The 13,171-nt window shown below is 37.5% G+C and overlaps 2 protein-coding genes across 3 annotated transcripts in view; one reads left to right on the top strand and one right to left on the bottom strand.

Moving 5' to 3' along the window:
* LOC110286013 (cytochrome P450 2C37) overlaps positions 1-13,171 on the top strand; it is a 115,324-nt gene that overhangs the window by 46,308 nt on the left and 55,845 nt on the right. The gene's annotated exons all lie outside the window — the stretch shown is intronic.
* Positions 1-13,171, bottom strand: part of LOC110286014 (cytochrome P450 2C54) — a 29,817-nt gene that overhangs the window by 10,580 nt on the left and 6,066 nt on the right. The window lies entirely within an intron of this gene.

Below are 13,171 nucleotides of genomic sequence, written 5' to 3' on the forward strand. Positions count from 1 at the left end.
GACTTGCAAACTTTATATGCCCCAATATAGGGGAATGCCAGGGCCAAAAGAATGGGAATGGGTGGGTAGGGAAGTGGGGGGCGCTATAGGGGACTTTTGGGATAGCATTGGAAATGTAATTGAGGAAAATATGTAATAAAAATCAAAAAAAAAACCTGTTTTAAAATCTGTTTAAATAGTTCATATGATAAACATAATAAAAACATTGGCAGACACTTGACTCTAATGCTTTATCCCTAATATACTATTTCAACACAGAGTTACAAGAAGTTTCTTTGTTCCTAAGTTCAATAGATTCTTGATAGAGTACTCCTAACTAGATTTCTTTTTATTTGTGAGGAAACTTAAATTAAGAGCAAGTGGAAAATTACAGATTTGGTATTAGAGCTGTGGCAAACATTTTATGAAGAATTTGCTACTAACTTTTTTAAAAAGTTATTCATGGACTCAAATTTCTGTAGACTTACCATAAAGATCAAATAGTGATAAAGAGTTAAGAAAGCATATCTAGCAAGATTATATTGACACAGTGAATATGACCTGGGTCCATCGCATGTGTTATCAACTAGCAACATGGTCTATGGAATAGGGAGGGATGAAAGAACTACCTGATCTGAAGAGACATAGGTCACAAAGAAAGAGTGATAACCACTCATGACAAGGGATCAAGGGATCACAGAGATACTAGGAGAAAAGCAGTTCATGAATTTGAGAAGATGATGTGCTGCAGAATTATCAACAAGGCTAGAGCTTTAAATGCTCTGACAGGGGATAATAGATAAAACGTCAATATTATTTTAAAATATCAAATTGATCATAATTTTATAATCTCTAAGTGGCTTCTTGTGTGTTTAATATTGTATAACCAACTTTATTAAATCACCAACTTTCTCTGTATTGATATCTGCCATATAAAACCACTCATCTCTGTAATGCAGCTCCAAATCATTTTCTAACCACGAATATAGCATGGCTTGCATCAAAATTATCCTCAAATACTTATAAAGGTTTACACTAAAAACTAGTAATTTTATTTCTGTACATTGAAATGGTAATTTTATTTCCATATTTGTCCTGTCCAGCAGGACCCAGTTATTCGTGGGTACGAGGGGAACCGCAAACCTGCAAGAGAAATGAGCGGAAGGCAAAGAAGAGAGGAGCCCAATGAGGGTTCCTGTCAAGGTCTCAGTTTATTAGACTGAAAATGCCAGGTTATAAGCACACAGCGAAGGGAAATAGGGAGGGGTTGGGGGGGAATTAACAAAGAACAAAGAAGCAGGCATCTGGGGACATGAAGGCCAAATTCTGACTGCAGGTGTGAGGCAAATTTAGTCCTATATCAGGAATGTAGATTCCTCCTTAACAGTCCGGGGTGTCAAGCTGGCCTCAGCACATAACTCATGTCCTTAGAAGTCTTGGGAGTCAGGAAGAGATAAGGAAGGGGAGACTATAATTCAGCTTTTTATGGCCTCAGGTGCCAGGAAGGGAATAGAGAGGAGGGGGTGAGCAGCTCCTCAACACAAGGCCATTTGGCTTGTTAGGGTGGGAAACTGTGAAAGGCCTACTTGCTCATGGTATGGTCTCCAACATCTCCCCCCTTTGAATTAAATTTAATAAGGCCACACTTAACTGAGGTGATTAAATGATTTTCTCATCCTTGGGTGAGTGGGCATTAACCATGGCTGGGGGAGCATTGACTCCATTCCTCCCGTGGGTGCTGTCAGAACCCACACTCATGGCTCTTGGTATCTTTTGGGGAGGGGAGGCAGAGCCTTAGAAAAATTCTTCGGTTGTAACTGGAACTAGATACCAATCTCAGTCCAAACTGGGTGTGTCTCTCAGGGAACTCAGAAATAGTCAAGTTGGACCTTCCCCTGCAGTGCTTAGCATCGGACCCACGCTGGTGCCCATACTGTATTCGTATTATCACGAACCAGTATACACAATTCTGAGTCCTGTTCAGCTCCTAAAGGAGAATTGTCAACCTCAGATTCAGCAAGGCCTCTGTGGGCTGTACCCACAAGAATTATGACAATGGTAACACCACAATTTGTGGCTCTTAGGTTATATTAGGAGCTAGAGGTCACTCTTCTCATCTCTATTGTCTCCATGGCTTGAGGAACCAAGGGGACTCTGTATTTGCAGCAAGAGCAGAAAACTGGAGGCCAGCACATATTCTGGAATTCATTTGGATACAAAATGGTGCAATTGTGGAAGTTATATCTTAACAGTAACAAACATCTGTCTACATGTATTTAAGGATTGCTCAACAATATGGGAGTCATGCTGTTACTGGAAACCTATCCAACTCTTCTATTGAAGTAATAATTCTTAAACTAGTAAAATTCGTACCTGTGTTATAAATAATTTTCTTAGTACCAATAGACTAGAGCAGCTTTCACATGTCATCAATAAAGCTTCTTTGTGGAGCAAATGGAGAAAGAATCACCTATTTAAATTGCAGAGAACATCTGACTTGGGTTTCCCTCTCCTGAATTATAACATTTACAATATAACTCTGATATTTAAAACTTAGGCATATCTTGGAAGAAGATAAAGAAAGATTGTAAGAGCCAGGGGAATAGGATATCTGCTGCAAGACTGCTTATTCTAGATATGAGAGGGAAGCTCTCATCTCAAAAATGTTCTCCCTGAGAAATATCTGAACAGTGATAACATCAGTGGGAATGATGACATTGATGAGAAAGATGGCATGGTAATTCAACCCTACATGAAGAGATCCAGGCAATTAAAAACTGCAGAGATGGGGAAATTTAGTCTTTCACATAGTTGAACATACTAAATATTATCCAATATTAAATGGTCAGCCTTAAAATATAGACATAAATCAATAATAAATAAACTCAGCTGGTTGCATTTATATATGCAATACATATACACACCACACCACACCCCCATACACACACATATGCACCAATGACCATTAAAAAATAAAAACATGAGACGATCAATACCAAGGACATAAGGATCATGGGAAAGGAAGTAATATATTAAATAAGGGGAATGAATATAGCTGTAAATGTCTATATAAAAATTAAGTGATATATTTTAATAACTCAATGAGGCACTCTAAGCCTTAGAAAAACAAGAACAAATGCCACCTCCAAAAAGTAGATGGCAAGAGATAATTAATATCAAGTCTTAAACTAATAAAATAATAGTGGACAAAGAAACAAAAACTATACAAAGGATCAATTAAAAGAGGAGTTGTTTATTTAATAATATTACCATGAATCTACATGGGAGTGTAGGGGAATATATGTGAGGTTTTGGTGACAGTAAGAGTTTGCGAGTAATGTAATGAAATATAATCTAAAAAACAAAAATTAAATTAAAAGGGAAACAATGATCAAGATCAACAAACCTTTAGCTAACATATCCAAAAGTAAGAGATAGAAGTCCAAATTAAGAAAATCAGAGAAGAAAAGGAGATATCACAACAGACAGTGTAAAACTACAGAGAATCATAAAGATATACTCTAAAAATGTATATTCTATTAAACTGGAAAACATAAAAAAAATGATGAATTTTAGATGCAATGACTTACTAGTGTTAGACCAAAATGAAAGGAATAAAGTCAACAGATGTATAATAGTCAATGACATGGAAGCAGAAAACAAAATTTCCTCAACTACAAAAAGCCTACTGCCAGTTTCAGTGCAGAATTCTACCAGAACTTTAGAGAAAAGATAATATCAATACTTCTCATGTTACTTCAAAAAATGACAAGGAAGGACAATTTTTATGTCATTTGTAGGAATCCAATATTGCTCTCATAACCAAAAGCAGAGAAAGAACAAAGGAAAAAAGAGAAAGTTATAGGCTAATCTCTATGATTAACAAATTTGCAAAAATTCAGAATAAAATATTTTCAAGTTGAATTCAAGATCACCTCAATGCGCTCATCCACCATGATCAAGTGACTTTTATTTCAGAGATGCAAGGGAACTGAAACATATGTAATTCATACTTTAAATAGATTCAGGGACAGTAATCACATGATCATTTCATCACCTGAACCCTATTTCCTACTATTGTGTCTCTGGTATACAAGAGAACCACTGCCTTCAAGAACTCATAGCACCTGTGCTTACCTCCACAAGACCTGCTCAAGAACAACCCAATCTGAAGAGGGAGAGAAGGGGTGTGTGAACTACAACACTGATCTGAGGGTCAGTTGGTGACTTCTAAAGGTAGGAGAGTTCGTTTTTTGTTTTTGTTTTGTTTTTTAATGACTGTAGCTTTTGATAGGTACACCACTTTCCAGTTGAGTGACCCACATCCAGAATAAATGAGAACAACAATAAAAATTCATGTGGCATAAAATAAAAGTATAAAGTGGGACAAGAATTTGGGCAGAGAATGTGGAGGTGGATCAGGACTGAATAGATGATAGATGAGTTAGAAGTGAATACAGGCAAAACAGTTGTGGACTTCTCAAAGAATTAATTAGAATAGTTTAAAAAACAAAATAAAGCCCATGCTCATGGACTGGCAGGATTAATATAGTAAAAATGGCTACCTTGCTGAAAGCAATCCACAGATTCAATGCAATCCCCATCGAAATTCCAACTCAATTCTTCAGAGTTAAAAGAGCAATTTGCAAATACAACTGGAATAACAAAAATTCTAAGATAGTGAAAACTATTCTCAACAATAAAAGAACTTCTGGTGGAATCATCCTGACCTCAAGCTGTACTACAAAGCAATCGTGATTTAAAAAAAAAAAAAAAAAAAAAAANTGCATGGTATTGATACAGTGACAGACAGGTAGATTAATGGAATAGAACTGAAGACTCAGAAATGAACCCACACACATAAGGTCACTTGATCTTTGACAAAGAAGCTAAAACCATCCAACAAGAACAACAAAAAACAGCATTTTCAACAAACGATGTTGGCTCAACTGGCAGTTAACATGTAGAAGAATGTGAATTGATCCATTCTTATCTCCTTGTACAAATCTCAAGTCTAAGTGGATCAAGGACCTCCACATAAAACCAGAGACACTGAAATAAATAGAGGAGAAATTGGGGAACAGCCTTCAGCATATGAACACAGGAGAAAATTTTGTGAACAGAACACCAATAACTCATGCTCTAAGATCAAGAATTGACAAGTGGGACCTCATAAAATTGCAAAGGACACTGCAATAGGACAAAACTGCAACCAACAGATTGGGAAAAGATCTTTACTAATCCTACATCCGATAGAGGGCTAATATCCAATATATACAAAGAACTCAAGAAGTTAGACTCCAGATAACAAAATAACCCAATTAAAAATGGTGTACAGAGCTAAACAAAAAATTCTCAACTGAGAAATATCGAATGGATGAGAAGCACCTAAAGAATGTTCAACATCCTTAGTCATCAGGGAAATGCAAATCAAGGCATCCCTGAGATTCCACCTCACACCAGTCAGAATAACTAAGATCAAAATTCAGGTGACAGTAGATGCTGTGGAGAATGTGGAGGAATAGAAACACTCCTCCATTGCTGGTGGGATTGCAAGCTGGTACAACCACTCTGAAAATCAGTTTGGAGGTTCCTTTAAAAATTGAACATACTACTACCTGAGGACCCACCAATACCACTCCTGGGCATATACTCAGAAAGTGCTCCAACTTGTAATAAGGACCCATGCTCCGCTATGTTAATAGCAGCCTTATTTATAATAGTCACAAGCTGGAAAGAACCCAGATGTCCCTCAATACAGGAATGGATACAGAAAATGTGGTACATTTACACAATGGAGTACTACTTAGCTTTTAAAAACAATGAATTTATGAAATTCTTAGTCAAATGGATGGATCTGGAGGATATCATCCTAAGCAAGGTAACCCAATCACAAAAGAACACACATGATACTCACTCTCTGATAAGTGGCTATTAGCTTAGAAGCTAGGAATACCCAAGATACAATTCATAAAACACATGAAACTCAAGAAGAAGGAAGACCAAAGTGTGGATACTTGTTTTCTTCTTAGAAGGGGGAATAAAATACCCATAGAAGGAGTTACAGAGACAAAGTGTGGAGCAGAGACTGAAGGAAAGGGCACCCAGAGAGTGCCCCATCTGGGTATCCATCCCATATACAAACACCAAACCCAGATACTATTGTGGGTGCCAAGAAGTACTTGCTGACAGGAGCCTGGTATAGCTTTCTCCTGAGAGGCTCTGCCAGTGCCTGACCAATACAGAAGTGGATGCTTACAGCCATCCATTGGACTGAGCACAAGATCTCTAATAAAGGAGTTAGAGAAAGGACCCAAGGAGCTGAAGGGGATTGCAGCCCCATAGGAGGAACAACAATTTGAACTAACTGGTACTCTCCCCCCCACCAAGCTCCAAGGGACTAAACCACCAACCAAAGAGTACACATTGTAGGATTCATGGCTCTAGCTGCATAAGTAGCAGAAGTTGACCTAGTCAGTCATCAATTGGATGCGAGGCCCTTGGTTCTGTGAAGGCTCTATGCCCCAGTGTAGGGTAATGCCAGAGTGTAGAGGCAGGAGTGGGTAGATTGGTGAGCAGGGGGAGGATGGAGGGGTTAGGGGATTTTCAGAGAAGAAACCAGGAAAGAGAGAATATTTGAAATGTAAATAAAATATCTTAAAAAAAAGAAAAAATTAAAGATGTAGTGTTGGTCTTATGATTCTGCTAAATTAAAAAATAATAGAATTGTAAATGCATCTTCATCGGGTAAGTGACCTTCAATAAACATGAAGCAGACATTCCAAAGACTAATGAACTGTTTTACAATAAAAGTATAAAATTCATCATAATTAATATTCAATTGTATATATAGCATCTAGAAAGAATGAATTGATTGGAAATAAATGACTTTTAGAACAATAGAAATTATCTAAACCTAAAACACCTATACAGAACACTCCATTCGACACAGAAGTAAATATTCTTTTTTAAATATTTTTATTAGGTATTTTCCTCATTTACATTTCCAATGCTATCCCAAAAGTCCCCCATACCCTCCCCCCCAACTCCCCTACCCACACACTCCCACTTTTTGGCCCTGGCATTCCCCTGTACTGAGGCATATAAAGTTTGCATGACCAATGGGCCTCTCTTTCCAGTGATGGCCGACTAGGCCATCTTTTGATACATATGCAGCTAGAGACAAGAGCTCCGGGGGTACTGGTTAGTTCATAATGTTGTTCCACCTATAGGGTTGCAGATCCCTTTAGCTCCTTGGGTACTTTCTCTAGCTCCTCCATTGGGGGCCCTGTGATCCATCCAATAGCTGACTGTGAGCATCCACTTCTGTGTTTGCTAGGCCCCGGAATAGTCTCACAAGAGACAGCTATATCTGGGTCCTTTCAGCAAAATCTTGCTAATATATGCAATGGTGTCAGCGTTTGGAAGTTGATTATGGGATGGATCCCCGGATATGGCAGTCTCTAGATGGTCCATCCTTTTGTCACAGCTCCAAAAGGAAAGAGAAATGTTAGCTTCACCTAATCTCAATAAAATTAACTGTGGCACCCAAAGGTCCCCAGAGAACTCTCCACTCCAAAGGGCCCCTAGCATACCCAGGTCCTCTTGATCACTGGTGAGTGGAAAGCAACATCAGTTTCAAAGAATCCAGGAGGGTGTTGTACCAGCAGAAACAGGGACAAAGGAACCATGCAAGACCAGAGGCTGGGATTCTTTCCAGTCGGGGCCAGCCCTATGCCATCTTTAGCGCAAACCTGGCAGAGGGTCCAAGGTCCCCAGAGGACTCTCCACACTTCAGGGTCACTAGCACACCTGGGACCTTGGGATCACTTGAGAGCACATGGGCAGCAGAAGCAACAGAGCTTCTTGGACAGGGTCCTTTCAGGCCTTCATCCTCAGTCAGGAGGCAGAGTTGAGACCTAGACCTCAGGGAACCTTCCTTGCCAGAGGAGAGTTGGCCTCCAGGGAAGGGTCTGACACCAGGACTTAGGAAATGGATTGGAGCTCTACACTTCTGGACACCTTCCCTGCAAGAGGAGAGCTTGCCTGCAGAGAGTGCAATGACCACTGGGACTTAGGCGAGAGTTGAACTCCCAGGAGTGCTGACAGAGGCTAACAGAATCACAGAAGGAACAAGCTCCAGCCAGAGACAGCTAGATCATCTAACACCAGAGATTACCAGATGGCAAAATGCAAGCATAAGAATATTACTAACAGAAACCAAGACAACTGGGCATCATCAGAACCCAGTACACCCACCACAGCGAGTCCTGAATACCCCAACAAACCCAAACAGCAAGATTCAGATTTAAAATAATATCTCATGATGGTGGTAGAGGATTTTAAGAAAGGAATTGATAACTCACTTAAAGAAATGCAGGAGAACAATGCTAAACAGGTAGAAGCCCTTAAAGAATTACAGGAAAATACAGCTAAACAAGTAGAAGTCCTTAAAGAGGAAACACAAAAATCCCTTAAAGAATTACAGAAAAACACAACCAAACAGGTAATGGAATTGAACAACACCATTAAAGATCTAAAAAAAAAAAAAAAAAAAAAAAAAAAAAAAAAAAAAAAAAAAAAAAAAANGAAATAGAAACAATAAAGAAAACCCAAAGGGAGACAACTATAGAGATAGAATTCCTAGGAAATAAATCAGGAAACATAGATTCGAGCAGCAGCAATACAAGAATGGATATCAGGTGCAGGAAATTCCATAGAAAACATGTACACAAAAATATGCAAAATTCAGAAAGATCCTAACTCAAAACATGCAGGAAATCCAGGACACAATGAGAAGACCAAACCTATGGATAATAGCAGTATATGAGAATGAAGATTGTCAACTTAAGGGTCAGTAATTATCTTCAACAAAATTATAGAAGAAAACTTCCCATGCCTAAAGAAAGAGATGTCCATGAACACACAAGAAGCCTACAGAACTCCAAATAGACTGAACCAGAAAAGAAATTCCTCCCNNCATATAATAATCAGAACAACAAATGCACTAAATAAAGACAGAATATTAAAATCAGTAAGGGAAAAAGATCAAGTAACATGTAAAGGCAGAACTCTTAGAATTACACCAGACTTCTAACCAGAGACTATGAAAGCCAGAAGATCCTGGAAAGATGTTAAACAGACTCTAAGAGAGCACAAATAGCACCCCAGGTTACTATACCCAGCAAAACTCTCAATTACCATAGATGGATAAACCAAGGTATTCCATGACAAAACCAAATTCAGACAATATCTTTCCTTGAATCTAGACCTTCAAAGGATAATAAAGGAAAAACTCCAATACAAAAACAGAAATTATGCCCTAGAAAAAGCAAGAAAATAATCCTTCAACGAACCTAAAAATAGACAGCCAAAATAAGAGAATCCAAACTCTAACAACAAAAATAACAGGAAGCAATAATTACTTTTCCTTAATATCTCTTAATATCAAAGGATTCAATTCCCCAATAAAAAGACATAGACTAACAGGCTGGCTACGTAAACAGGACCCAACATTTTGCTGAATACAGGAATCCCACCTCAGGGACAAAGACAGACACTATCTCAGAGTGAAAGGCTGCAAAACAATTTTCCAAGCAAATGGTCCAAAGAAACAAGTTGGAGTTGCCATTCTAATGTCAGATAAAATTGACTTCCAACCCAAAGTTATCAAAAAAGACAGGGAGGGACACTTCATACTCATCAAAGGTAAAATCTTCCAAGATGAACACTCAATTCTGAATATCTATGCTTCAAATGCAAGGGCAGCCACATTCATTAAAGAAACTTTAGTAAAGTTCAAAGCATTTATTGTAGCACACACAATAATAGTGGGAGATTTCAACACCCTGCTCTCATCATTGGACAGATCCTGGAAACAGAAACTAAACAGAGACACATTGAAACTAAGAAGTTATGAAAGAAATGGATTTAACATATATACACAGAACATTTTATCCTAAAACAAAAGGATATATCTTCTTCTCAGCACCTCCTGATACCTTGTTCAAAGTCTACCATATAATTGGTCACAAAACAGGCCTCAACAGATACAAAAATATTGAAATTATTCCATTATTCCTATAAAATCACCATGGACTAAGGTTGATCTTCAATAACAGCATAAATAATAGAAAGCCAACATTCACTTGGAAGCTGAAGTACACTCTACTCAATGATACCTTGGTCAAGGAAGAAATAAAGAAAGAGATTAAAGACGTTTTAGAGTTTAATCAAAGTGAAGCCACAGCATACCGAAACTTATAGGACATGATGAAAGTAATCCTAAAAGGAAAACTCATAGCTCTGAGGGCTGACAAAAAGAAACTAAGAGAGCATAATATAGAAGGTTGACAGCACATCTAAAAGCTCTAGAAAAAAAGGAAGCAAATTCACCCAAGAGGAGTAGAAGGCAGGAAATAATCAAACTCAGGGCTCAAATCATCCAAGTGGAAACTAAAAGAACTATTCAAAGAACCTACTGAACCAGGAGCTGGTTCTTGGAGAAAATCAACAAGATACATAAACTCTTAGCCAGACTCACTAGAGGGCACAGGGACAACATCCTAATTAACCAAATCAGAAATGAAAANGGAGACATAACAACAGATCCTGAGGAAATCCAAAATGTCATCAGATCCTACTACAAAAGGCTGTACTCAACAAAACTGGAAAACCTGGATGAAATGGACAACTTCCTAGACAGATATCAGGCACCAAAGTTAAATCAGGATCAGATTAATGATCTAAACAGTCCCATATCCCCTAAAGAAATAGAAGCAGTCATTAATAGTCTCCCAACCAAAAAAAAAAAAGCCCAGGACCAGATGGGTTCAGTATAGACTTCTATCAGACCTTTAAAGAAGACCTAATCCCAATTCTCCTCAAACTATTCCACAAAATATAAACAGAAAGTACTCTACCCAATTCATTGTATGAAGCCACAATTACTCTGATACTTAACCCACACCAAGATCCAACAAAGAAAGAGAACTTCAGACCAATTTCCCTTATGAACATCGAAGCAAAAATACTCAATAAAATCATTGAATACAAGAGCACATCAAAATGATCATCTATCATGATCAAGTAGGCTTCATCTCAGAGATGCAGGGATGGTTTACTATGCAGAAATCCATCAACTTAATCCACTATGTAAACAAATTCAAAGACTAAACAAATTCAAAGACAAAAACCACATGATCATCTCATTAGATGCTGAGAAAGCATTTCACAAAATCCAATACCCTTTCGTGATAAAAGTCATGGAAAGATCAGGAACTCAAGGCCCATACCTAAACATAATAAAAGCAATCTGCAGCAAACCAGTAGCTAACATCAAACTAAATGGAGAGAAACATGAAGCAATCCCACTAAAACAAGAGACTAGACAAGGCTGTCCACTTTCTCCCTACCTAGCCAGAGCAATTAGACAATAAAAGGAAGTCAAGGGAATAAAAATTGGAAAGGAAGAAGTCAAAATATCACTATTTGCAGATGATATGATAATATATATGAGGAGAGGCCCCTTGGTCTTGCAAACTTTATATGTCCTAGTGCAAGGGTGGCCAAAGCCAAGAAGTGGGAGTGAGTGTGTAGGGGAGCAGGGAGAGGGGAGGATATAAGGGACTATCGGGATAGCATTTGAAATGGAAATGAAGAAAATATCTAATAAAAAATTAGGAAAAATTAACTGTGTCAATGTCATACAAAGCATATATAAAAAAAATCCCATGTAAATCTTAAGAGGATAAAAGCGTAATACTAGTAAATTGTGTCAGCATAATTTCAAGGTTAAAAATTAAATTTAGTTATGACACTACAATAGAATTTAGTGAACTAAAGTGAACTCAGAGATATAATCACATTTATAATAGTGGAAATAAGACTTAAGATTTTATAATCAAAGATATGAAAGATGTACACACTTCAAACCATTTCTGATACTAAGAAACAAAAACTATATTAGTAAGTGGAAATTTTCTCATGAACAAGTATTTGAAATGGAATTGTTTTCAAATAATAGAAATATTCCTCAAAGTAATGTAATTAATCACTTCCCACTGTAATAAAGTTAAAATGGGAAATATAATCCAAAGATTCAAATGAAACTGTGGAAGCTATTTCCCAAATGTGGAAACTTGCTACAGATTACAAAAATGAAAGTGTTGCAGTGTTGACCCACTGATTAGTATAAAGACCCAAAGAACTTAGATGTCTAGATATGCACAGAGTGATGTGCAGACCAAACTGCCTCACACAAGAAATAAAACTTTTAAAAATGAAGGATCTTTTATCTACTAAATTATATATTGTCTTTTGAAAGTTACAGCAGTTATTTACAAAGATAAATATGAAATTACCATTTGAATTAGAAACCTCAGTTATTGTATATATGCACACATAAAATGAAATCATGATGTCAAAAATCATGTACACAGATATTCCCAGATAAATTACTTAGGCAAGTTAGATGTAGATATAACAGAAAGATACATGAATGATGAATATCTGCATTGTGGTCCTCATCCTCTAAATGAAGTGTTCTGTAACAGAAGTAGGAAGTATGGAAGCAGACTACACGTACAGGAACATCTAATATTTTATCCAAGTGCAAGAAGACAGAAAGTAAAGTCTCATACCCGAAGAACACGTTTGGATGTCAGTTTACTCAGTCTCAGAGACAGAAGAAACTCGATAAAGAAAGAAATCACTCCAACAGTTACTAATAATATAGTGGAGGTTGAGGAGTAGCTGTTAATTACTGTGGTTTATTTGAAGAATGAGACAGCATCTTAAAACTAGTTACTTGGTAGGTGTAGTGTTTCTAAATGCATTAAATAATACTACAGTGCATTCAAAATCCACTTATTAGCATCATATATTAGTTTTATGTCTGTTTTAAAAATGGAACAACTCCAGCTTCTGGCTATTATAAATAAGGCTGCTATGAACATAGTGGAACATGTGTCATTCTTACCGATTGGAATATCTTCTGGATATATGCCCAGGAGAGGTATTGTGGGATCCTCCAGTAGGACTATGTCCAATTTTCTGAGGAACCGCCAGACTTATTTCCAGGGTGGTTGTACAAGCTTGCAATCCCACCAACAAGGAGGAGTGTTCCTCTTTCTCCACATCCTCACCAGCATCTACTGTCACCTGAATTTTTGATCTTAGCCATTCTGACTGG

This window comes from Mus caroli, chromosome 19 (assembly GCF_900094665.2).
Source record: "Mus caroli chromosome 19, CAROLI_EIJ_v1.1, whole genome shotgun sequence".
Lineage (NCBI taxonomy): Eukaryota > Metazoa > Chordata > Mammalia > Rodentia > Muridae > Mus > Mus caroli.